Source organism: Danio rerio, chromosome 17 (genome assembly GCF_052040795.2).
Source record: "Danio rerio strain M-AB ecotype USA chromosome 17, GRCz13ab, whole genome shotgun sequence".
Classification (NCBI taxonomy): Eukaryota; Metazoa; Chordata; class Actinopteri; order Cypriniformes; family Danionidae; genus Danio; species Danio rerio.
Window position 1 is genome coordinate 42,472,180 of NC_141037.1, and position 25,597 is coordinate 42,497,776.

Genomic DNA, 25,597 nt, shown 5'->3' on the forward strand with positions numbered 1-25,597 from the left:
GCCCCTAGGTGGAGGGCCAGGGGGCACCCTTGGGCCTCTACTGCAAGTCCAGGGAGAGTTGTGGACCCCTGGGTAGCTTGCTGGGGTCTTTGGCCCCAAGGTGGAAGGACAAGAGGTACCCTAGGTCCTCTACTGCAAGACCAGGGAGAGAGGTGGACCCCTGGGTAGCTTGCTGGGCTCAGAGGCAACTAGGTGGAGGGCCAGGGGGCACCCAGGGGCCTATCCTGCAAGTCCAGGGAGAGAGGTGGACCCCTGGGGAGCTTTCTTGTGTCAGAGGCCCCTAGGTGGAGGGCCAGCGGGCACCCTGGGGCCTCTACTGCAAGTCCAGGGAGAGAGGTGGACCCCTGGGTAGCTTGCTGGGGTCAGAGGCCGCTATGTGTATGGCCAGGAGGTACCCTAGGGCCTCTACTGCAAGTCCAGGGAGAGAGGTGAACCTCTGGTTAGCTTGCTGGGGTCAGAGGCCACTAGGTGGAGGGCCAGGGGGCACCCTGGGGCCTCTACTGCAAGTCCAGGGAGAGTTTTGGACCCCTTGGTAGCTTGCTGGGGTCAGAGGCCCCTAGGTGGAGGGCCAGAGGGCAACCTGGGGCCTATACTGCAAGTCCAGGGAGAGAGCTGGATCCCTGGGTAGCTTGATGAGGTCTGAAGACCATAGGTGGAGGGCAAGGGGGTACCCTAGGGCCTCTAATGCAAGTCCAGGGAGAGAGGTGGACCCCTGTGTAGCTTGCTGGGGTCAGAGGCCCTTAGGTGGAGGGCCCGGGGGCACCCTGGGGCCTCTACTGAAAGTCCAGGGAGAGTTGTGGACCCCTGGGTAGCTTGCTGGGGTCAGAAGCCCCTAGGTGGAGGGCAAGGGGGCACCCTGAGTTCTATACTGCTAGTCCAAGGAGATAATTGGACCCTTGTGTAGCTTGCTGGGGTCTTAGGCCCCTAGGTAGAGGGCCAGGGGGCACACTGGGGCCTCTACTGCAAGTCAAGGGAGAGAGGTGGACCTCTGGGTAGCTTGCTGGGATCTTAGGCCCCAAGGTGGAGGGCCAAGGGGCACCCTGGGGCCTCTACTGCAAGTCCAGGGAGAGTTATGGACCCCTGGGTAGCTTGGTGGGGTCAGAGGCCCCTAGGTGGAGGGCCAAGGGGCACCCTGGGGCCTCTACTGCAAGTCCAGGGAGGGTTGTGGACCCCTGGGTAGCTTTCTGGGGTCTTAGACCCCTAGCTGGAGGGCCAGTGGGCACCTTGGGGCCTCTACTTCAAGTCCAGGGAGAAAGGTGGACCCCTGGGTAGCTTGGTGGGGTCAGAGGCCCCTAGGTGGAGGGCAAGGGGGCACCCTGGGGTCTCTACTGCAAGTCCAGGGAGAGTTGTGGACCCCTGGGTAGGTTGCTGGGGTCAGAGGTCGCTAGGTGTAGGGCCAGGAGTTACCCTAGGGCCTCTACTGCAAGTCCAGGGAGAGAGGTGAACCTCTGGGTAGCTTGCTGGAGTCAGAGGCCCTTAGGTGGAGGGCCAGGGGGCACCCTGGGGCCTCTACTGCAAGTCCAGGGAGAGTTGTGGACCCCTTGGTAGCTTGCTGGGGTCAGAGGCCCCTAGGTGGAGGGCCAGGGGGCACCCTTTGGATTATCCTGCAAGTCCAGGGAGAGAGGTGGACCCCTGGGTAGCTTGCTGGGGTCAGAGGCCCCTAGGTGGAGGGCCAGCAGGCACCCTGGGGCCTCTACTGCAAGTCCAGGGAGAGTTGTGGACCCCTGGGTAGCTTGCTGGGATCAGAGGCAACTAGGTGGAGGGCCAAGGGGCACCCTTGGGATTATCCTGCAAGTCCAGGGAGAGAGGTGGACCCCTGGGTAGCTTGCTGGGGTCAGAGGCCCCTAGGTGGAGGGTCAGGGGGCACCCTGGGGCCTGTACTTTAAGTCAAGGAAGAGAGGTGGACCCCAGGGTAGCTTGCTGGGATCTTAGGCCCCTAGGTGGAGGGCCAGGGGGCACCCTGGGGCCTCTACTACAAGTCCAGGGAGGGTTGTGGACCCCTGGGTAGCTTTCTGGGGTCTTAGACCCCTAGCTGGAGGGCCAGTGGGCACCTTGGGGCCTCTACTTCAAGTCCAGGGAGAAAGGTGGACCCCTGGGTAGCTTGGTGGGGTCAGAGGCCCCTAGGTGGAGGGCAAGGGGGCACCCTGGGGTCTCTACTGCAAGTCCAGGGAGAGTTGTGGACCCCTGGGTAGGTTGCTGGGGTCAGAGGCCGCTAGGTGTAGGGCCAGGAGGTACCCTAGGGCCTCTACTGCAAGTCCAGGGAGAGAGGTGAACCTCTGGGTAGCTTGCTGGAGTCAGAGGCCCTTAGGTGGAGGGCCAGGGGGCACCCTGGGGCCTCTACTGCAAGTCCAGGGAGAGTTGTGGACCCCTTGGTAGCTTGCTGGGGTCAGAGGCCCCTAGGTGGAGGGCCAGGGGGCACCCTTTGGATTATCCTGCAAGTCCAGGGAGAGAGGTGGACCCCTGGGTAGCTTGCTGGGGTCAGAGGCCCCTAGGTGGAGGGCCAGCAGGCACCCTGGGGCCTCTACTGCAAGTCCAGGGAGAGTTGTGGACCCCTGGGTAGCTTGCTGGGATCAGAGGCAACTAGGTGGAGGGCCAAGGGGCACCCTTGGGATTATCCTGCATGTCCAGGGAGAGAGGTGGACCCCTGGGTAGCTTGCTGGGGTCAGAGGCCCCTAGGTGGAGGGTCAGGGGGCACCCTGGGGCCTGTACTTTAAGTCAAGGAAGAGAGGTGGACCCCAGGGTAGCTTGCTGGGATCTTAGGCCCCTAGATGGAGGGCCAGGGGGCACCCTGGGGCCTCTACTACAAGTCCAGGGAGAGTTGTGGACCCCTGGGTAGCTTGCTGGGGTCAGATGCCCTTAGGTGTAGGGCCAGGAGGGACCCTAGGGCCTCTACTGCAAGAGCAGGGAGAGAGGTGGACCCCTGGGTAGCTTGCTGGGGTCAGAGGCCCCTTGGTGGAGGGCAAGGGGGCACCCTGGAGCCTCTACTGCAAGTTCAGGGAGAGAGGTGGACCTCTGGTTAGCTTGCTGGGGTCCTAGGCCCATAGCTGGAGGGCCAGTGGGCACCCTGGGGCCTCTATTTCAAGTCCAGGGAGAAAGGTGGACCCCTGGGTAGCTTGGTGGGGTCAGAGGCCCCTAGGTGGAGGGCAAGGGGGCACCCTGGGGTCTCTACTGCAAGTCCAGGAAGAGTTGTGGACCCCTGGGTAGGTTGCTGGGGTCAGAGGCCGCTAGGTGTAGGGCCAGGAGGTACCCTAAGGCCTCTACTACAAGTCCAGGAAGAGAGGTGAACCTCTGGGTAGCTTGCTGGAGTCAGAGTCCCTTAGGTGGAGGGCCAGGGGGCACCCTGGGGCCTCTACTGCAAGTCCAGGGAGAGTTGTGGACCCCTTGGTAGCTTGCTGGGGTCAGAGGCCCCTAGGTGGAGGGCCAGGGGGCACCCTTGGGATTATCCTGCAAGTCCAGGGAGAGAGGTGGACCCCTGGGTAGCTTGCTGGGGTCAGAGGCCCCTAGGTGGAGGGCCAGCGGGCACCCTGGGGCCTCTACTGCAAGTCGAGGGAGAGTTGTGGACCCCTGGGTAGCTTGCTGGGATCAGAGGCAACTAGGTGGAGGGCCAAGGGGCACCCTTGGGATTATCCTGCAAGTCCAGGGAGAGAGGTGGACCCCTGGGTAGCTTGCTGGGGTCATAGGCCCCTAGATGGAGTGCCAGGGGACACCCTGGGGCCTCTATTGCAAGTCCAGGGAGAGAGGTGGACCCCCGGGTAGCTTCCTGGGGTAAGAGGCCCCTAGGTGGAGGGCCAGGGGTACCCTGGGGCCAATACTGCAAGTCCAGGGAGAAAGGTGGATCCCTGGGTAGCTTGATGAGGTCTGAAGCCCATAGGTGGAGGGCAAGGGGGTACCCTACGGCCTCTCCTGTAAGTCCAGGGAGAGAAGTGGACCCCTGTGTAGCTTTCTGGGGTCAGAGGCCCCTAGGTGGAGGGCTAGGGGGCACCCTGGGGCCTCTACTGCTAGTCCAAGAGATAATTGGACCCCGGGGTAGCTTGCTGGGGTCTTAGGCCCCTAGGTGGAGGACCAGGGGTCACCCTGGGGCCTCTACTGCAAGTACAGGGAGAGAGGTGGACCCCTGGGTAGCTTGCTGTGGTCCTAGGCCCCTAGGTGGAGGGCCAGGGGGCACCCTGCGGCCTATAATTCAAGTCAAGGGAGAGAGGTGGAACCCTGGGTAGCTTGCTGGGATCTTAGGCCCCTAGGTGGAGTGCCAGGGGGCACCCTGGGGCCTATACTGCAAGTCCAGGGAGAGATGTGGACCCCTGGGTAGCTTGCTGGGAACAGAGGCAACTATGTGGAGGGCCAGGGGGCACCCTCGGGCCTATCCTGCAAGTCCAGGGAGAGAGGTACACCCCTGGGTAGTTTGCTTGGCTGAGAGTGGCCTAGGTGGAGGGCCAGGGGGCACCCTGGGGCCTCTACTGCAAGTCCAGGGAGAGAGGTGGACCTCTGGGAAGCTTGCTGGTGTCCTAGGCCCCTAGGTGGAGGGCAAGGGGGCTCCCTGGGGCCTATACTGCAAGTCCAGGAAGAGAGCTGGACCCCTGTGTAGCTTCCTGGGGTAAGAGGCCCCTAGGTGGAGGGTAAGGAGGCACCTTGGGGCCTATACTGCAAGTCCAGGGAGAGAGCTGGACCCCTGGGTAGTTTTCTGGGGTCAGCGCCACTAGCCGGAGGGCCAGGGGGTACCCTAGGGCCTCTACTGCAAGTCCAAGGAGAGAGGTGGACCCCGGGGTAGCTAGCTGGGGTCAGAGGCCCTTAGTTGGAGGGCCAGGGGGCACCCTGGTTTCTCTAGTGCAAGTCCAGGGATAGTTGTGGACCCCTTCGTAGATTCCTAGGGTCTGAGGACCCTAGGTGGACGGCCAGGGGGCACCCTTGGACCTCTACTGCAAGTCTAGGGAAAGTTGTGGACCCCTGAGTAGCTTGCTGGGGTCAGATGCCCCTTGGTGGAGGGCCAGCGGGCAACCTGGGGCCTATCCTGCAAGTCAAGGGTGAGAGGTGGACCCCTCGGGAACTTTCTTGTCTCAGAGGCCCCTAGGTGGAGGGCCTCGGGGCACCCTGGGGCCTCTACTGCAAGTCCAGGGAGAGAGGTGGACCCCCTGGGTAGCTTGATGAGGTGTGAGGCCCAGAGGTGGAGGGCAAGGGGGTACCCTAGGGCCTCTAACGCATGTCCAGGGAGAGATGTGGACCCCTGGGTAGCTTGCTGGGGTCAGAGGCCTATAGGTGGAGGGCCAGGGGGCATCCTGGGGCCTCTACTGCAAGTCCAGGCAGATAGTGGACCCCTGGGTAGCTTGCTTGGGTCAGAGGCCCCTAGGTGGAGGGCCAGGGGGCACTATGGGGCCTCTACTGCAAGTCCAGGGAGAGAGGTCGACCACTGGGAAGCTTGCTGGTGTCCTAGGCCCCTAGGAGGAGGGCCAGGGGGCACCCTGGGGCCTCTACTGCAAGTCCAGGGAGAGAGGTGGACCCCTGGGTAGCTTGCTGGGATCTTAGGCCCCTGAGTGGAGGGCCAGGGGGCACCTTGGGGCCTATACTGCAAGGCCAGGGAGAGGGGTGGACCCCTGGGTAGCTTGCTGGGGTCAGAGGCCCCTTGGTGGAGGGCCAAGGGGTACCCTGGGGCCTCTACTGCAAGTCCAGGGAGAGTTGTGGACCCCTGGGTAGCTTGCTGGGGTCTTAGGCCCCTAGGTGGAGGGCCAGGAGGTACCCTAGGGCCCCTACTGCAAGTCCAGGTAGAGAGTTGGACCCCTGGGTAGCCTGCTGGGAACAGAGGCAACTAGGGGGAGGGCCAGGGGGCACCCTGGGGCCTATCCTGCAAGTCCAGGGAGAGAGGTAGACCCCTGGGTAGTTTGCTTGGCTGAGAGTGGCCTAGGTGTAGGGCCAGGAGGGACCCTAGGGCCTCTACTGCAAGAGCAGGGAGAGAGGTGGACCCCTGGGTAGCTTGCTGGGGTCAGAGGCCCCTTGGTGGAGGGCAAGGGGGCACCCTGGAGCCTCTACTGCAAGTCCAGGGAGAGAGGTGGACCTCTGGTTAGCTTGCTGGGGTCCTAGGCCCATAGCTGGAGGGCCAGTGGGCACCCTGGGGCCTCTATTTCAAGTCCAGGGAGAAAGGTGGACCCCTGGGTAGCTTGGTGGGGTCAGAGGCCCCTAGGTGGAGGGCAAGGGGGCACCCTGGGGTCTCTACTGCAAGTCCAGGGAGAGTTGTGGACCCCTGGGTAGGTTGCTGGGGTCAGAGGCCGCTAGGTGTAGGGCCAGGAGGTACCCTAAGGCCTCTACTGCAAGTCCAGGAAGAGAGGTGAACCTCTGGGTAGCTTGCTGGAGTCAGAGGCCCTTAGGTGGAGGGCCAGGGGGCACCCTGGGGCCTCTACTGCAAGTCCAGGGAGAGTTGTGGACCCCTTGGTAGCTTGCTGGGGTCAGAGGCCCCTAGGTGGAGGGCCAGGGGGCACCCTTGGGATTATCCTGCAAGTCCAGGGAGAGAGGTGGACCCCTGGGTAGCTTGCTGGGGTCAGAGGCCCCTAGGTGGAGGGCCAGCGGGCACCCTGGGGCCTCTACTGCAAGTCGAGGGAGAGTTGTGGACCCCTGGGTAGCTTGCTGGGATCAGAGGCAACTAGGTGGAGGGCCAAGGGGCACCCTTGGGATTATCCTGCAAGTCCAGGGAGAGAGGTGGACCCCTGGGTAGCTTGCTGGGGTCATAGGCCCCTAGATGGAGTGCCAGGGGACACCCTGGGGCCTCTATTGCAAGTCCAGGGAGAGAGGTGGACCCCCGGGTAGCTTCCTGGGGTAAGAGGCCCCTAGGTGGAGGGCCAGGGGTACCCTGGGGCCAATACTGCAAGTCCAGGGAGAAAGGTGGATCCCTGGGTAGCTTGATGAGGTCTGAAGCCCATAGGTGGAGGGCAAGGGGGTACCCTACGGCCTCTCCTGTAAGTCCAGGGAGAGAAGTGGACCCCTGTGTAGCTTTCTGGGGTCAGAGGCCCCTAGGTGGAGGGCTAGGGGGCACCCTGGGGCCTCTACTGCTAGTCCAAGAGATAATTGGACCCCGGGGTAGCTTGCTGGGGTCTTAGGCCCCTAGGTGGAGGACCAGGGGTCACCCTGGGGCCTCTACTGCAAGTACAGGGAGAGAGGTGGACCCCTGGGTAGCTTGCTGTGGTCCTAGGCCCCTAGGTGGAGGGCCAGGGGGCACCCTGCGGCCTATAATTCAAGTCAAGGGAGAGAGGTGGAACCCTGGGTAGCTTGCTGGGATCTTAGGCCCCTAGGTGGAGTGCCAGGGGGCACCCTGGGGCCTATACTGCAAGTCCAGGGAGAGATGTGGACCCCTGGGTAGCTTGCTGGGAACAGAGGCAACTATGTGGAGGGCCAGGGGGCACCCTGGGGCCTATCCTGCAAGTCCAGGGAGAGAGGTACACCCCTGGGTAGTTTGCTTGGCTGAGAGTGGCCTAGGTGGAGGGCCAGGGGGCACCCTGGGGCCTCTACTGCAAGTCCAGGGAGAGAGGTGGACCTCTGGGAAGCTTGCTGGTGTCCTAGGCCCCTAGGTGGAGGGCAAGGGGGCTCCCTGGGGCCTATACTGCAAGTCCAGGAAGAGAGGTGGACCCCTGTGTAGCTTCCTGGGGTAAGAGGCCCCTAGGTGGAGGGTAAGGAGGCACCTTGGGGCCTATACTGCAAGTCCAGGGAGAGAGCTGGACCCCTGGGTAGTTTTCTGGGGTCAGCGCCACTAGCCGGAGGGCCAGGGGGTACCCTAGGGCCTCTACTGCAAGTCCAAGGAGAGAGGTGGACCCCGGGGTAGCTAGCTGGGGTCAGAGGCCCTTAGTTGGAGGGCCAGGGGGCACCCTGGTTTCTCTAGTGCAAGTCCAGGGATAGTTGTGGACCCCTTTGTAGATTCCTAGGGTCTGAGGACCCTAGGTGGACGGCCAGGGGGCACCCTTGGACCTCTACTGCAAGTCTAGGGAAAGTTGTGGACCCCTGAGTAGCTTGCTGGGGTCAGATGCCCCTTGGTGGAGGGCCAGCGGGCAACCTGGGGCCTATCCTGCAAGTCAAGGGTGAGAGGTGGACCCCTCGGGAACTTTCTTGTCTCAGAGGCCCCTAGGTGGAGGGCCTCGGGGCACCCTGGGGCCTCTACTGCAAGTCCAGGGAGAGAGGTGGACCCCCTGGGTAGCTTGATGAGGTGTGAGGCCCAGAGGTGGAGGGCAAGGGGGTACCCTAGGGCCTCTAACGCATGTCCAGGGAGAGATGTGGACCCCTGGGTAGCTTGCTGGGGTCAGAGGCCTATAGGTGGAGGGCCAGGGGGCATCCTGGGGCCTCTACTGCAAGTCCAGGCAGATAGTGGACCCCTGGGTAGCTTGCTTGGGTCAGAGGCCCCTAGGTGGAGGGCCAGGGGGCACTATGGGGCCTCTACTGCAAGTCCAGGGAGAGAGGTCGACCACTGGGAAGCTTGCTGGTGTCCTAGGCCCTTAGGAGGAGGGCCAGGGGGCACCCTGGGGCCTCTACTGCAAGTCCAGGGAGAGAGGTGGACCCCTGGGTAGCTTGCTGGGATCTTAGGCCCCTGAGTGGAGGGCCAGGGGGCACCTTGGGGCCTATACTGCAAGGCCAGGGAGAGGGGTGGACCCCTGGGTAGCTTGCTGGGGTCAGAGGCCCCTTGGTGGAGGGCCAAGGGGTACCCTGGGGCCTCTACTGCAAGTCCAGGGAGAGTTGTGGACCCCTGGGTAGCTTGCTGGGGTCTTAGGCCCCTAGGTGGAGGGCCAGGAGGTACCCTAGGGCCCCTACTGCAAGTCCAGGTAGAGAGTTGGACCCCTGGGTAGCCTGCTGGGAACAGAGGCAACTAGGGGGAGGGCCAGGGGGCACCCTGGGGCCTCTAGTGCAAGTCCAGGGATAGTTGTGGACCCCTTGGTAGATTCCTAGGGTCTGAGGACCCTAGGTGGAGGGCCAGGGGGCACTCTTGGACCTCTACTGCAAGTCTAGGGAAAGTTGTGGACCCCTGAGTAGCTTGCTGGGGTCAGATGCCCCTAGGTGGAGGGCCAAGGGGTACCCTAGGGCCTAAACTGCAAGTCCATGGAGAGAGGTGGACCCCCTGGGTAGAATGCTGGGGTTTTAGGCCCCTAGGTGTAGGGCAAGGGGGCACCCTGGGGCCTCTTCTGCAAGTCAAGGGAAAATTGTGGACCCCTGGGTAGCTTGCTGGGGTCAGAGGCCCCAGGGTGGAGGGCCAGGGGGCACCCTGGGGCCTATACTGCAAGTCCAAGGAGAGAGGTGGACCCCTGAGTAGCTTGCTGGTGTAAGAGGCCCCTAGGTGGAGGGCCAGGGGCACCCTGGGGCCTTTACTGCTAGTCCAGGTAGAGAGTTAAACCTCTGGGTAGCTTGCTGGTGTAAGAGGCCCCTAGGTGGAGGGCCAGAGGGGCACCCTGGGGCTTCTACTGCAAGTCGAGAGAGAGATGTGAACCCCTGGGTAGCTTGCTGGGGTCAGAGGCCCCTTGGTGGAAGGCCAGCGGTAACCCTGGGGCCTCTACTGCAAGTCCAGGGAGAGAGGTGGACCCCTGGGTAGCTTGCTGGGGAATAAAGCCGCTAGGTGGAGCGCCAGGGGGTACCGTGGGGCCTCTACTGCAAGTCCAGGGAGAGAGGTGGACCCCTGGGTAGCTAGCTGGGGTCAGAGGCCCTTAGGTGGAGGGCCAGGGGGCACCCTGGGGCCTCTAGTGTAAGTCCAGGGATAGTTGTGGACCCCTTGGTAGATTCCTAGGGTCTGAGGACCCTAGGTGGAGGGCCAGGGGGCACCATTGGGCCTCTACTGCAAGTCTAGGGAGAGTTGTGGACCCCTGGGTAGCTTGCTGGGGTCAGAAGCCCCTAGGTGGAGGGCCAGAGGGCACCCTGGGGCCTCTACTGCAAGTCCAGGGAGAGAGTTGGACCCCTGGGTAGCTTGCTGGGGTCAGAGGCCAATAGGTGGAGTGCCAGGGGGCACCCTGGGGCCTCTACTGCAAGTCCAGGGAGAGATGTGGACCCTTGGGTAGCTTGCTGGGGTCAGAGGCCCCTAGGTGGAGGACCAAGGGGCACCATGTGGCCTATACTGCCAGTCCAGGGAGAGAGGTGGACCCCTGGGTAGCTTGCTGGTGTCCTAGGCCCCTAGGAGGAGGGCCAGGGGGCACCCTGGGGCCTCTACTGCAAGTCCAGGGAGAGAGGTGGACCCCTGGGTAGCTTGCTGGGATCTTAGGCCCCTGAGTGGAGGGCCAGCGGGCACCTTGGGGCCTATACTGCAAGGCCAGGGAGAGGGGTGGACCCCTGGGTAGCTTGCTGGGGTCAGAGGCCCCTTGGTGGAGGGCCAAGGGGTACCCTGGGGCCTCTACTGCAAGTCCAGGGAGAGTTGTGGACCCCTGGGTAGCTTGCTGGGGTCTTAGGCCCCTAGGTGGAGGGCCAGGAGGTACCCTAGGGCCCCTACTGCAAGTCCAGGTAGAGAGTTGGACCCCTGGGTAGCCTGCTGGGAACAGAGGCAACTAGGGGGAGGGCCAGGGGGCACCCTGGGGCCTATCCTGCAAGTCCAGGGAGAGAGGTAGACCCCTGGGTAGTTTGCTTGGCTGAGAGTGGCCTAGGTGGAGGGCCAGGGGGCACCCTGGGGCCTCTACTGCAAGTCCAGGGAGAGAGGTGGACCTCTGGGAAGCTTGATGGTGTCCTAGGCCCCTAGGTGGAGGGCAAGGGGGCTCCCTGGGGCCTATACTGCAAGTCGAGGAAGAGAGGTGGACCCCTGGGTAGCTTCCTGGGGTAAGAGGCCCCTAGGTGGAGGGTAAGGAGGCACCTTGGGGCCTATCCTGCAAGTCCAGGGAGAGAGCTGGACCCCTGGGTAGTTTTCTGGGGTCAGCGCCACTAGCCGGAGGGCCAGGGGGTACCCTAGGGCCTCTACTGCAAGTCCAGGGAGAGAGATGGACCCCGGGGTAGCTAGCTGGGTTCAGAGGCCCTTAGGTGGAGGGCCAGGGGGCACCCTGGGGCCTCTAGTGCAAGTCCAGGGATAGTTGTGGACCCCTTGGTAGATTCCTAGGGTCTGAGGACCCTAGGTGGAGGGCCAGGGGGCACTCTTGGACCTCTACTGCAAGTCTAGGGAAAGTTGTGGACCCCTGAGTAGCTTGCTGGGGTCAGATGCCCTTAGGTGGAGGGCCAAGGGGTACCCTAGGGCCTAAACTGCAAGTCCATGGAGAGAGGTGGACCCCCTGGGTAGAATGCTGGGGTTTTAGGCCCCTAGGTGCAGGGCAAGGGGGCACCCTGGGGCCTCTTCTGCAAGTCAAGGGAAAATTGTGGACCCCTGGGTAGCTTGCTGGGGTCAGAGGCCCCAGGGTGGAGGGCCAGGGGGCACCCTGGGGCCTATACTGCAAGTCCAAGGAGAGAGGTGGACCCCTGAGTAGCTTGCTGGTGTAAGAGGCTCTAGGTGGAGGGCCAGAGGGGCACCCTGGGGCCTATACTGCAAGTCCAGGAAGAGAGTTGGAGCCCTGGGTAGCTTGCTGGGGACAGAGGAAACTAGGTGGAGGGCCAGGGGGCACCCTGGGGCCTATCCTGCAAGTCCAGGGAGAGTTGTGGACCCTTGGGTAACTTGCTGGGGTCAGAGGCCCCAAGGTGGAGGTCAAGGGGGCACCCTGGGGCCTCTACTGCAAGTCAAGGGAGAGTTGTGGACCCTCGGGTAACTTGCTGGGGTCAGAGGCCCCAAGGTGGGAGTCAAGGGGGCACCCTGGGGCCTATCCTGCAAGTCCAGGGAGAGAGGTGGACCCCTGGGTAGCTTGCTGGGTTCAGAGGCCCATAGGTGGACGGCCAGGGGGCACCCAGGGCCCTCTACTGCAAGTCCAGGGAGAGAGGTGGACCTCTGGTTAGGTTGCTGGGGTCAGAGGCCCCTAGGTGGAGGGCCAAGGGGCACCCTGGGGCCTCTACTGCAAGTTCAGGAAGAGAGGTGGACTTCTGGGTAGCTTTCAGGGGTCATATGCCCCTAGGTGGAGGGCCAGGGGGCTCCCTGGGGCCTATACTGCAAGTCCAGGGAGAGAGGTGGACCCCTGGGTAGCTTCCTGAGGTCAGAGGACCCTAGGTGGAGGGCCACGGGGCAACCTGGGGCCTATCCTGCAGATCCAGGGAGAGAGGTGGACCCATGGATAGCTTGCTGGGGTACGAAGCCCCTAGGTGGAAGGCCAGGGGCACCCTGGGGCCTCTACTGCAAGTCCAGGGAGAGTTGTGGACCCTTGGGTAACTTGCGGGTGTCACAGGCCCATGGGTGGAGGGCAAGGGGGCACCCTGGGGCCTCTACTGCAAGTCCAGGGAGAGAGGTGGACCCCTGGGTAGCTTGCTGGGGTCCTAAGCCCCTAGGTGGAGGGCCAGGGGGCACCCTGGGGCCTATACTTCAAGTCAAGGGAGAGAGGTGGACCCCTGGGTAGCTTGCTGGGATTTTAGGCCCCTAGGTGGAGGGCCAGGGGGCACCCTGGGGCCTATACTGCAAGTCCAGGGAGAGATGTGGACCCCTGGGTAGCTTGCTGATGTCAGAGGCCCCTAGGTGGAGGGCCAAGGGGCACCCTGGGCAAGGCAAGGCAAGGCAAGTTTATTTATATAGCACATTTCATACACAGTGGCAATTCAAAGTGCTTTACATAAATAGGAATAAAAAAGACAAGTTTAGGAACATAAAATGCAGACAATAAAAATTATTAAAAACAGATAAAAACAAATTAAAATGAGTTAAAATAGGTTATAAAAGAATGAAAAAGAAAACGAAAAACATAATAGTGCGATCTGTCGGACGCAGCACAGTGCTCATTCAGTAAAGGCACAGCTAAACAGATGTGTTTTCAGTCTTGATTTGAATGTGCCTAATGTTGGAGCACATCTGATCATTTCTGGAAGCTAATTCCAGCAGTGAGGAGCATAGTGGCTGAAGGCAGATTCACCCTGCTTTGACTGAACTCTTGGAACTTCTAGTTTATATGATCCTAAAGATCTTAGTGATCTGTTAGGTTTGTATTCAGTCAGCATATCTGTAATGTATTGAGGTCCTTGGCCATTTAGTGATTTATAGACAAGTAATAATACTTTAAAATCTATTCTGAATGTAACTGGCAGCCAGTGTAAAGACCTGAGGACAGGTGTGATGTGCTCTGATTTCCTGCTTCTGGTCAGAATTCTGGCTGCAGCATTCTGGATGAGCTGCAACTGTCTGACTGTCTAGGTGGAGGGCCAGGGGTTACCCTAGGGCCTCTACTGCAAGTTAAGGGAGAGACATGGACCCCTGGGTAGCTAACTGGGTCAGAGGCCCTTAGGGGGAGTGCCAGGAAGTATCCTAGGGCCCCTACTGCAAGTCCAGGAAGAGAGTTGGAGCCCTGGGTAGCTTGCTGGGGACAGAGGAAACTAGGTGGAGGGCCAGGGGGCACCCTGGGGCCTATCCTGCAAGTCCAGGGAGAGAGGTGGACCCCTGGGTAGTTTGCTTGGCTGAGAGTCCCCTAGGTGGAGGGCCAAGGGGCACCCTGGGGCCTCTACTGCAAGTCCAGGGAGAGAGGTGGACCCCTGGGTAGCTTGCTGGGTTCAAAGGCCCATAGGTGGAGGGCCAGGGGGCACCCTGGGCGCTCTACTGCAAGTCCAGGGAGAGAGGTGGACCTCTGGTTAGACTGCTGGGATCAGAGGCCCCTAGGTGGAGGGCCAAGGGGCACCCTGGGGCCTCTACTGCAAGTTCAGGAAGAGAGGTGGACTTCTGGGTAGCTTTCAGGGGTCATAGGCCCCTAGGTGGAGGGCCAGGGGGCACCCTGGGGCCTATACTGCAAGTCCAGGGAGAGAGGTGGACCCCTGGGTAGCTTGCTGGGGTCAGAGGCCCCTAGGTGGAGGGCCAGGGGGCACCCTGGGGCAACTACTGCAAGTCCAGGGAGAGATGTGGACCCTAAGAAAACTTGCGGGGGTCACAGGCCCATGGGTGGAGGGCCAGAGGGCACCCTGGGGCCTCTACTGCAAGTCCAGGGAGAGAGGTGGACCCCTGGGTAGCTTGCTGGGGTCAGAGGCCCCTAGGTGGAGGGCTAAGGGGCACCCTGGGGCCTCTACTGCAAGTCCAGGGAGAGAGGTGGACCCCTGGGTAGCTTGCTGGGGTCAGAGGCCCCTAGGTGGAGGGCTAAGGGGCACCCTTGGTCCTCTACTTCAAGTCCAGGGAGAGAGGTTGACCCCTGGGTAGCTTGCTGTGGTCAGAGGCAACTAGTTGAAGGGCCAAGGGGCACCCTTGGGATTATCCTGCAAGTCCAGGGAGAGAGGTGGACCCCTGGGTAGCTTGCTGGGGTCAGAGGCCACTAGGTGGAGGGCCAGGGAGCACCCTGGGGCCTATACTTCAAGTCAAGCGAGAGAGGTGGACCCCTGGGAAGCTAGCTGGGATCTTAGGCCCCTAGGTGGAGGGCCAGGGGGCACCCTGGGGCCTATACTCCAAGTCCAGGGAGAGATGTGTACCCCTGGGTAGCTTGCTGATGTCGGAGGCCCCTATGTGGAGGGCCAATGGGCACCCTGGGGCCTCTACTGCAAGTCCAGGGAGAGTTTTGGACCCCTGGGTAGCTTGCTGGGGTCAGAGGCCCTTAGGTGGAGGGCCAAGGGGCACCATGGGGCCTCTACTGCAAGTCCAGGGAGAGTTGTGTACCCCTGGGTAGCTTGCTGGGGTCAGAGGCCCCTAAGTGGAGGGCCAAGGGGCACCCTGGGGCCTCCACTGCAAGTCCAAGGAGAGTTGTGGACCCCTGGGTAAATTGCTGGGGTCAGAGGCCCGTAGGTGTAGGGCCAGGAGGTATCCTAAGGCCTCTACTGCAAGTCCAGGGAGAGAGGTGGACCTCTGGGTAGCTTGCTGGGGTCAGAGGCCCCTAGGTGGAGGGGCAGGGGATACCCTGGGGCCTCTACTGCAAGTCCAGGGAGAGAGGTGGACCTCTGGGTAGCTTGCTGGGGTCAGAGGCCCCTAGGTGGAGGGCCAAGGGGCACCCTGGGGCCTCTACTGCAAGTCCAGGGAGAGTTGTGGACCCCTGGGTAGCTTGCTGGGGTCTTAGGCCCCTAGGTGGAGGGCAAGTGGGCACCCTGGGGCCTCTACTGCAAGTCCAGGGAGAAAGGTGGACCCCTGGGTAGCTTGCTAGGGTCCTAAGCCCCTAGGTGGAGGGCCAGGGGGCACCCTGGGGCCTATACTTCAAGTCAAAGGAGAGAGGTGGACCCCTGGGTAGCTTGCTGGGATCTTAGGCCCCTAGGTGGAGGGCCAGGGGACACCCTGGGGCCTATACTGCAAGTCCAGTGAGAGATGTGGTCCTCTGGGTAGCTTGCTGATGTCAGAGGCCCTTAGGTGGAGGGCCAAGGGGCACCCTGGGGCTTCTACTGCAAGTCCAGGGAGAGTTGTGGACCCCTGGGTAGCTTGCTGGGGTCAGAGGCCCCTAGGTGGAGGGCTAAGGGGCACCCTTGGGCCTCTACTTCAAGTCCAGGGAGAGAGGTTGACCCCTGGGTAGCTTGCTGTGGTCAGAGGCAACTAGTTGGAGGGCCAAGGGGCACCCTTGGGATTATCCTGCAAGTCCAGGGAGAGAGGTGGACCCCTGGGTAGCTTGCTGGGGTCAGAGGCCACTAGGTGGAGGGCCAGCGGGCACCCTGGGGCCTCTACTGCAAGTCCAGGGAGAGAGGTGGACCCCTGGGTAGCTTGCTGGGGAATAAAGCCCCTAGGTGGAGGGCCAGGGGGCACCCTGGGGCCTATACTGCCAGTCCAGGGAGATAATTTGTCCCCTGTGTAGCTTGCTGGGGTCTTAGGCCCATAGGTGGAGGGCCAGAGGGCACCCTGGGGACTCTACTGCAAGTCCAGGGAGAGAGGTGGACCCCTGGGTAGCTTGCTGGGGTCCTAGGCACCTAGGTGGAGGGCCAGGGAGCACCCTGGGGCCTATACTTCAACTCAAGCGAGAGAGGTGGACCCCTGGGTAGCTAGCTGGGATCTTAGGCCCCTAGGTGGAGGGTCAGGGGGCACCCTGGGGCCTATACTCCAAGTCCAGGGAGAGATGTGTACCCCTGGGTAGCTTGCTGATGTCAGAGGCCCCTATATGGAGGGCCAAGGGGCACCCTGGGGCCTCTACTGCAAGTCCAGGGAGAGTTTTGGACCCCTGGGTAGCTTGCTGGGGTCAGAGGCCCCTAGGTGGAGGGCCAAGGGGCACCCTGGGGCCTCTACTGCAAGTCCAGGGAGAGTTGTGTACCCCTGGGTAGCTTGCTGGGGTCAGAGGCCCCTAGGTGGAGGGCCAAGGGGCACCCTGGGGCCTCTACTGCAAGTCCAGGGAGAGTTGTGGACCCCTGGGTAAATTGCTGGGGTCAAAGGCCCGTAGGTGTAGGACCAGGAGGTATCCTAAGGCCTCTACTGCAAGTCCAGGGAGAGAGGTGGACCTCTGGGTAGCTTGCTGAGGTCAGAGGCCTTTATGTGGAGGGCCAGGGGGCAAACAGGGGCCTATACTGCAAGTCCAGGGAGAGAGGTGGATCCCTGGGTAGCTTGCTGGGGTCAGCGCCCCTAGTTGGAGGGCCAGGGGGCACCCTGGGGCCTATACTGCCAGTCCACCGAGATAATTGGACCCCTGTGTAGGTTGCTGGGGTCTTAGGCCCCTAGGTGGAGGGCCAGGGGCACCCTTGGGCCTCTACTGCAAGTCCAGGGAGAGAGGTGGACCCCTGGGTAGCTTGCCTGGGGTCCTAAGCCCATAGGTGGAGGGCCAGGGGGCACCCTGGGGCCTATACTTCAAGTCAAGGGAGAGAGGTGGACCCCTGGGTAGCTTGCTGGGATCTTTGCTGGGATCTTAGGCCCCTAGGTGGAGGGCCAGGGGGCACCCTGGGGCCTATACTGCAAGTCCAGGGAGAGATGTGGACCCCTGGGTAGCTTGCTGATGTCAGAGGCCCCTAGGTGGAGGGCCAAGGGGCACCCTGGGGCCTCTACTGCAAGTCCAGGGAGAGTTGTGGACCCCTGGGTAGCTTTCTGGGGTCAGAGGCCGCTAGGTGTAGGGCCAGGAGATACCCTAAGGCCTCTACTGCAAGTCCAGGGAGAGAGGTGGACCTCTGGGTAGCTTGCTGGGGTCAGAGGCCCCTAGGTGGAGGGCCAGGAGGCACCCTGGGGCCTATACTGCAAGGCCAGGGAGACATGTGGACCCCTGGGTAGCTTGCTGGGTTCAGAGGCCCCTAGGTGGAGGGCCAAGGGGCACCCTGGGGCCTCTACTGCAAGTTCAGGGAGAGTTGTGGACCCCTGGGTAGCTTGCTGGGGTCTTAGGCCCCTAGGTGGAGTGCCAATGGGCACCCTGGGGCCTCTACTGAAAGTCCAGGGAGAGTTGTGGTCCCTTGGGTAGCTTGCTGGGGTCAGAAGCCCCTAGGTGGAGGGCCAGGGGGCACCCTGGGGCCTATACTGCCAGTCCAGGGAGATAATTGGACCCCTGTGTAGCTTGCTGGGGTCTTAGGCCCATAGGTGGAGGGCCAGAGGGTACCCTGGGGCCTCTACTGCAAGTCCAGGGAGAGAGGTGGACCCCTGGGTAGCTTGCTGGGGTCCTAGGCCCCTTGGTGGAGGGCCAGGGAGCACCCTGGGGCCTATACTTCAAGTCAAGGGAGAGAGGTGGACCCCTGGGTAGCTAGCTGGGATCTTAGGCCCCTAGATGGAGGGCCAGGGGGCACCCAGGGGCCAATACTGCAAGTCCAGGGAGAGATGTATACCCCTGGGTAGCTTGCTGATGTCAGAGGCCCCTATGTGGAGGGCCAAGGGGCACCCTGGGGCCTCTACTGCAAGTCCAGGGAGAGTTTTGGACCCCTGGGTAGCTTGCTGGGGTCAGAGGCCCCTAGGTGGAGGGCCAGTGGGCACCCTGAGGCCTCTACTGCAAGTCCAGGGAGAGTTGTGGACCCCTGGGTAGCTTGCTGGGGTCAGAGGCCTCTAGGTTGAGGGCCAAGGGGCACCCTGGGGCCTCTACTGCAAGTCCAGGGAGAGTTGTGGACCCCTGGGTAGCTTGCTGGGGTCTTAGGCCCCTAGGTGGAGGGCAAAGGGGCACCCTGGGGCCTCTACTGCAAGTCCAGGGAGAGTTGTGGACCCCTGGGTAGCTTGCTGGGGTCAGAGGCCCGTAGGTGTAGGGCCAGGAGGTACCCTAAGGCCTCTACTGCAAGTCCAGGGAGAGAGGTGGACCCCTTGGTAGCTTGCTGGGGTCAGAGGCCCCTAGGTGGAGGGCCAGGGGGCACCCTGGGGCCTATACTGCACGTCCAGGGAGAGAGGTGGATCCCTGGGTAGCTTGATGAGGTCTGAAGCCCTTAGGTGGAGGGCACGGGGGTACCGTAGGACCTCTAACGCAAGTCCAGCGAGAGAGGTGGACCCCTGTGTAGCTTGCTGGGGTCAGAGGCCCTTAGGTGGAGGGCCAGGGGGCACACAGGGGCCTCTACTGAAAGTCCAGGGAGAGTTGTGGACCCCTGGGTAGCTTGCTGGGGTCAGCGCCCCTAGTTGGAGGGCCAGGGGGCACCCTGGAGCCTATACTGCCAGTCCACCAAGATATATGGACCCTTGTGTAGCTTGCTGGGGTCTTAGGCCCCTAGGTGGAGGGCCAAGGGGCACCCTGGGGCCTCTACTGCAAGTCCAGGGAGAGAGGTGGACCCCAGGGTAGCTTGCTGTGGTCCTAGGCCCCTAGGTGGAGGGCCAGGGGGCACCCTGGTGCCTATACTTCAAGTCAAGGGAGAGAGGTGGACCCCTGGGTAGCTTGCTGGGATCTTAGGCCCCTAGGTGGAGGGCCAGGGGGCACCCTGGGGCCTATACTGCAAGTCCAGGTAGAGTTGTGGACCCCTTTTGTAGCTTGCTGGGGTCTTAGGCCCCTAGGTGGTGGGCCAGTGGGCACCATGGGGCCTCTACTTCAAGTCCAGGGATAAAGGTGGACACCTGGGTAGCTTTCTGGGGTCAGAGGCCCCTAGGTGTAGGGCCAGGAGGTACCCTAAGGCCTCTACTGCAAGTCAACGGAGAGAGGTGGACCTCTGGGTAGCTTGCTGGGGTCCTAGGCCCCTAGGTGCAGGGCTAGGGGGCACCCTGGGGCCTCTACATCAAGTCCATGGAGAGAGGTGGACTCCTGGGTAGCTTGCTGGGATCTTAGGCCCCTAGGTGGAGGGCCAGGGGGCACCCTGGGGCCTCTACTACAAGTCCAGGGAGAGAGGTGGACCCCTGGGTAGATTGCTGGGATCAGAGGACTCTAGGTGGAGGGCCAGGGGGCACCCTTGGGCCTCTACTGCAAGTCTAGGGAGAGATGTGGACCCCTGGGTAGCTTAATGGGGTAAGAGGACCCTAGGTGGAGGGCCAGCGGGCACCCTGGGGCCTCTACTGCAAGTCCAGGAAGAGAGGTGGATTCCTGGGTAGCTTGATGAGGTCTGAAGCCCATAGGTGGAGGGCAAGGGGGAACCCTAGGGCCTCTAACGCAAGTCCAGGGAGAGAGGTGGACCCCTGGGTAGCTTGCTGGGGTCCTAGGCCCCTAGGTGGAGGGCCAGGGGGCACCCTGGGGCATAAACTTCAAGTCAAGGGAGAGAGGTGGACCCCTGGGTAGCTTGCTGGGATCTTAGGCCCCTAGGTGGATGGCCAGGGGGCACCCTGGGGCCTATCCTGCAAGTCTAGTGAGAGATGTGGACACCTGGGTAGCTTGCTGGGGTCAGAGGCCCCTAGGTGGAGGGCCAAGGGGCACCCTGGGGCCTCCACTGCAAGTCCAGGGAGAGTTGTGGACCCCTTGGTAGCTTGCTGGGGTCAGAGGCCCCTACGTGGAGGGCCAGGGGGCACCCTTGGGATTATCCTGCAAGTCCAGGGAGAGAGGTGGACCCCTGGGTAGCTTGCCGGGGTCAGAGGCCCCTAGGTGGAGGGCCAGCAGGCACCCTGGGGCCTCTACTGCAAGTCCAGGGAGAGTTGTGGACCCCTGGGTAGCTTGCTGGGATCAGAGGCAACTAGGTGGAGGGCCAAGGGGCACCCTTGGGATTATCCTGCAAGTCCAGGGAGAGAGGTGGACCCCTGGGTAGCTTGCTGGGGTCAGAGGCCCCTAGGTGGAGGGTCAGGGGGCACCCTGGGGCCTGTACTTTAAGTCAAGGGAGAGAGGTGGACCCCTGGGTAGCTTGCTGGGATCTTAGGCCCCTAGGTGGAGGGCCAGGGGGCACCCTGGGGCCTCTACTACAAGTCCAGGGAGAGTTGTGGACCCCTGGGTAGCTTGCTGGGGTCAGAGGCCCTTAGGTGTAGGGCCAGGAGGTACCCTACTGCCTCTACTGCAAGAGCAGGGAGAGAGGTGGACCCCTGGGTAGCTTGCTGGGGTCAGAGGCCCCTTGGTGGAGGGCAAGGGGGCACCCTGGAGCCTCTACTGCAAGTCCAGGGAGAGAGGTGGACCTCTGGTTAGCTTGCTGGGGTCCTAGGCCCCTAGCTGGAGGGCCAGTGGGCACCCTGGGGCCTCTACTTCAAGTCCAGGGAGAAAGGTGGATCCCTGGGTAGCTTGGTGGGGTCAGAGGCCCCTAGGTGGAGGGCAAGGGGGCACCCTGGGGTCTCTACTACAAGTCCAGGGAGAGTTGTGGACCCCTGGGTAGGTTGCTGGGGTCAGAGGCCGCTAGGTGTAGGGCCAGGAGGTACCCTAAGGCCTCTACTGCAAGTCCAGGGAGAGAGGTGGACCCCTGGGTAGCTTGCTGGGGTCAGAGGCCCCTAGGTGGAGGGCCAGCGGGCACCCTGGGGCCTCTACTGCAAGTCCAGGGAGAGTTGTGGACCCCTGGGTAGCTTGCTGGGATCAGAGGCAACTAGGTGGAGGGCCAAGGGGCACCCTTGGGATTATCCTGCAAGTCCAGGGAGAGAGGGGGACCCCTGGGTAGCTTGCTGGGGTCAGAGGCCCCTAGGTGGAGGGCCAGCGGGCACCCTGGGGCCTCTACTGCAAGTACAGGGAGAGAGGTGGACCCCAGGATAGCTTGCTGGGGAATAAAGCCCCTAGGTGGAGGGCCAGGGGATACCCTAGGGACTCTACTGCAAGTCCAGGGAGAGAGGTGGATCCCTGGGTAGCAAGCTGGGGTCAGAGGCCCTTAGGTGGAGGGCCAGGGGGCACCCTGGGGCCTCTAGTGCAAGTCCAGGGAGAGAGGTGGATCGCTGGTTAGCTTGATGAGGTCTGAAGCCCATAGGTGGAGGGCAAGGGGGTTACATAGGGCCTTTACTGCAAGTTCAGGGAGAGTTTTGGACCCCTTGGTAGCTTGCTGGGGTCAGAGGCCCCTAGGTGGAGGGCCAGGGGGCAGCCTGCGGCCTATAATGCAAGTCCAGGGAGAGAGGTGGATCCCTGGGTAGCTTGATGAGGTCTGAAGCCCATAGGTGGAGGGCAAGGGGGTACCCTAGGGCCTCTAAAGCAAGTCCAGGGGGAGATGTGGACCCCTGGGTAGCTTGCTGGGGTCAGAGGTCCATAGGTGGAGGGCCATGGGGCACCCTGGGGCCTCTACTGAAAGTCCAGGGAGAGATGTGGACCCCTGGGTAGCTTGCTGGGGTCAGAAGCCCCTAGGTGGAGGGCCAAAGGGCACCCTGGGGCCTATACTGCCAGTCCAGGGAGATAATTGGACCCCTGTGTAGCTTGCTAGGGTCTTAGTCCCCTAGGTGGAGGGCCAAGGGGCACCCTGGGGCCTCTACTGCAAGTCCATGGAGAGAGGTGGACCCCTGGGTAGCTTGCTGTGGTCCTAGGCCCCTAGTTGGAGGGTCAGGGGGCACCCTGGGGCCTGTACTTTAAGTCAAGGGAGAGAGGTGGACCCCTGGGTAGCTTGCTGGGATCTTAGGCCCTTAGGTGGAGGGCCAGGGGGCACCCTGGGGCCTCTACTACAAGTCCAGGGAGAGTTGTGGACCCCTGGGTAGCTTGCTGGGGTCAGAGGCCCTTAGGTGTAGGGCCAGGAGGTACCCTAGGGCCTCTACTGCAAGAGCAGGGAGAGAGGTGGACCCCTGGGTAGCTTGCTGGGGTCAGAGGGCCCTTGGTGGAGGGCAAGGGGGCACCCTGGAGCCTCTACTGCAAGTCCAGGGAGAGAGGTGGACCTCTGGTTAGCTTGCTGGGGTCCTAGGCCCCTAGGTGGAGGGCCAGGGGGGCACCCTGGGGCCTCTACTGCAAGTCTAGGAAGAGAGGTGGACCCCTGGGTAGCTTGCTGGGATCTTAGGCCCCTAGGTGGAGGGCCAGGGGGCACCCTGGGGCCTATACTGCAAGGCCAGGGAGAGAGGTGGACCCCTGGGTAGCTTGCTGGGGTATTAGGCCCCTAGGTGGAGGGCCAATGGGCACCCTGGGTCCACTAATGCAAGTCCAGGGAGAGTTTTCGACCCCTGGGTAGCTTGCTGGGGTCAGAGGCCCCAAGGTGGAAGGACAAGAGGTACCCTAGGTCCTCTACTGCAAGACCAGGGAGAGAGGTGGACCCCTGGGTAGCTTGCTGGGCTCAGAGGCAACTAGGTGGAGGGCCAGGGGGCACCCTGGGGCCTATCCTGCAAGTCCAGGGAGAGAGGTGGACCCCTGGGGAGCTTTCTTGTGTCAGAGGCCCCTAGGTGGAGGGCCAGCGGGCACCCTGGGGCCTCTACTGCAAGTCCAGGGAGAGAGGTGGACCCCTGGGTAGCTTGCTGGGGTCAGAGGCCGCTATGTGTATGGCCAGGAGGTACCCTAGGGCCTCTACTGCAAGTCCAGGGAGAGAGGTGAACCTCTGGGTAGCTTGCTGGGGTCAGAGGCCCCTAGGTGGAGGGCCAGGGGGCACCCTGGGGCCTCTACTGCAAGTCCAGGGAGAGTTTTGGACCCCTTGGTAGCTTGCTGGGGTCAGAGGCCCCTAGGTGGAGGGCCAGGGGGCACCCTGGGGCCTATACTGCAAGTCCAGGGAGAGAGCTGGATCCCTGGGTAGCTTGATGAGGTCTGAAAACCATAGGTGGAGGGCAAGGGGGTACCCTAAGGCCTCTAACGCAAGTCCAGGGAGAGAGGTGTACCCCTGTGTAGCTTGCTGGGGTCAGAGGCCCTTAGGTGGAGGGCCCGGGGGCACCCTGGGGCCTCTACTGAAAGTCCAAGGAGAGTTGTGGACCCCTGGGTAGCTTGCTGGGGTCAGAAGCCCCTAGGTGGAGGGCAAGGGGGCACCCTGAGTTCTATACTGCTAGTCCAAGGAGATAATTGGACCCTTGTGTAGCTTGCTGGGGTCTTAGGCCCCTAGGTAGAGGGCCAGGGGGCACACTGGGGCCTCTACTGCAAGTCAATGGAGAGAGGTGGACCTCTGGGTAGCTTGCTGGGATCTTAGGCCCAGAGGTGGAGGGCCAAGGGGCGCCCTGGGGCCTCTACTGCAAGTCCAGGGAGAGTTGTGGACCCCTGGGTAGCTTGGTGGGGTCAGAGGCCCCTAGGTGGAGGGCCAAGGGGCACCCTGGGGCCTCTACTGCAAGTCCAGGGAGGGTTGTGGACCCCTGGGTAGCTTTCTGGGGTCTTAGGCCCCTAGCTGGAGGGCCAGTGGGCACCCTGGGGCCTCTACTTCAAGTCCAGGGAGAAAGGTGGACCCCTGGGTAGCTTGGTGGGGTCAGAGGCCCCTAGGTGGAGGGCAAGGGGGCACCCTGGGGTCTCTACTGCAAGTCCAGGGAGAGTTGTGGACCCCTGGGTAGCTTGCTGGGGTCAGAGGCCGCTAGGTGTAGGGCCAGGAGGTACCCTAGGGCCTCTACTGCAAGTCCAGGGAGAGAGGTGAACCTCTGGGTAGCTTGCTGGGGTCAGAGGCCCTTAGGTGGAGGGCCAGGGGGCACCCTGGGGCCTCTACTGCAAGTCCAGGGAGAGTTGTGGACCCCTTGGTAGCTTGCTGGGGTCAGAGGCCCCTAGGTGGAGGGCCAGGGGGCACCCTTGGGATTATCCTGCAAGTCCAGGGAGAGAGGTGGACCCCTGGGTAGCTTGCTGGGGTCAGAGGCCCCTAGGTGGAGGGCCAGCGGGCACCCTGGGGCCTCTACTGCAAGTCCAGGGAGAGTTGTGGACCCCTGGGTAGCTTGTGGGATCAGAGGCAACTAGGTGGAGGGCCAAGGGGCACCCTTGGGATTATCCTGCAAGTCCAGGGAGAGAGGTGGACCCCTGGGTAGCTTGCTGGGGTCAGAGGCCCCTAGGTGGAGGGTCAGGGGGCACCTTGGGGCCTGTACTTTAAGTCAAGGGAGAGAGGTGGACCCATGGGTAGCTTGCTGGGATCTTAGGCCCCTAGGTGGAGGGCCAGGGGGCACCCTGGGTTCTCTACTGCAAGTCCAGGGAGAGTTGTTGACCCCTGGGTAGCTTGCTGGGGTCTTAGGCCCCTAGGTGGAGGGCCATGGGGCACACTGGGGCCTCTACTGCAAGTCCAGGGAGAGAGGTGGACCCCATGATAGCTTGCTGGGGAATAAAGCCCCTAGGTGGAGGGCCAGGGGATACCCTAGGGACTCTACTGCAAGTCCAGGGAGAGAGGTGAACCTCTGGGTAGCTTGCTGTGGTCCTGGCCTCTAGGTGGAGGGCCAGGGGGCACCATGGGGCCTATATTTTAAGTCCAGGGAGAGATGTGGACCCCTGGGTAGCTTGCTGATGTCAGAGGCCCCTAGGTGGAGGGCCAAGGGGCAACCTGGGGCCTCTACTGCAAGTCCAGGGAGAGTTGTTGACCCCTGGGTAGCTTGCTGGGGTCAGAGGCCCCTAGGTGGAGGGCCAAGGGGCACCCTGTTGCCTCTACTGCAAGTCCAGGGAGAGTTGTGGACCCCTGGGTAGCTTGCTGGGGTCTTAGGCCCCTAAGTGGAGGGTCAGTGGGCACCATGGGGCCTCTACTTCAAGTCCAGGGAGAAAGGTGGACCCCTGGAAGCTTTCTGGGGTCAGAGGCCCCTAGGTGTAGGGCCAGGAGGTACCCTAAGGCCTCTACTGCAAGTCCAGGGAGAGAGGTGGAACTCTGGGTAGCTTGCTGGGGTCAGAGGCCCCTAGGTGGATGGCCAGGGGGCACCCTGGGGCCTCTACTGCAAGTCCATGGAGAGAGGTGGACTCCTGGGTAGCTTGCTGGGATCTTAGGCCCCTAGGTGGAGGGCCAGGGGGCACCCTGGGGCCTCTACTACAAGTCCAGGGAGAAAGCTGGACCCCTGGGTAGCTTGCTGGGGTCAGAGGCCCCTAGGTGGAGGGCCAGCGGGCACCCTTGGGCCTCTACTGCAAGTCCAGGGAGAGAGGTGGACCCTAGGGTAGCTTGCTGGGGAATAAAGCCCCTAGGTGGAGGGCCAAGGGGCACCCTGGGGCCTCTACTGCAAGCCCAGGAAGAGTTGTTGACCCCTAGGTAGCTTGCTGGGGTCAGAGGCCCCTAGGTGGAGGGCCAGCTGGCACCCTAGGGCCTCTACTGCAAGTCCAGGGAGAGAGGTGGACCCCTGGCTAGCTAGCTGGGGTCAGAGGCCCTTATGTGGAGGGCCACGGGGCACCCTGGGGCCTATACTGCAAGTCCATGGAGAGATGTGGACCCCTGGGTAGCTTGCTGGGGTCAGAGGCCCCTAGGTGGAGGGCCAAGGGGCACCCTGAGGCTTCTACTGCAAGTCCAGGGAGAGAGGTGGACGTCTGGGTAGCTTGCTGGGGTCAGAGGCCCTTAGGTGTAGGGCCAGGAGGTACCCTAGGGCCTCTACTGCAAGAGCAGGGAGAGAGGTGGACCCCTGGGTAGCTTGCTGGGG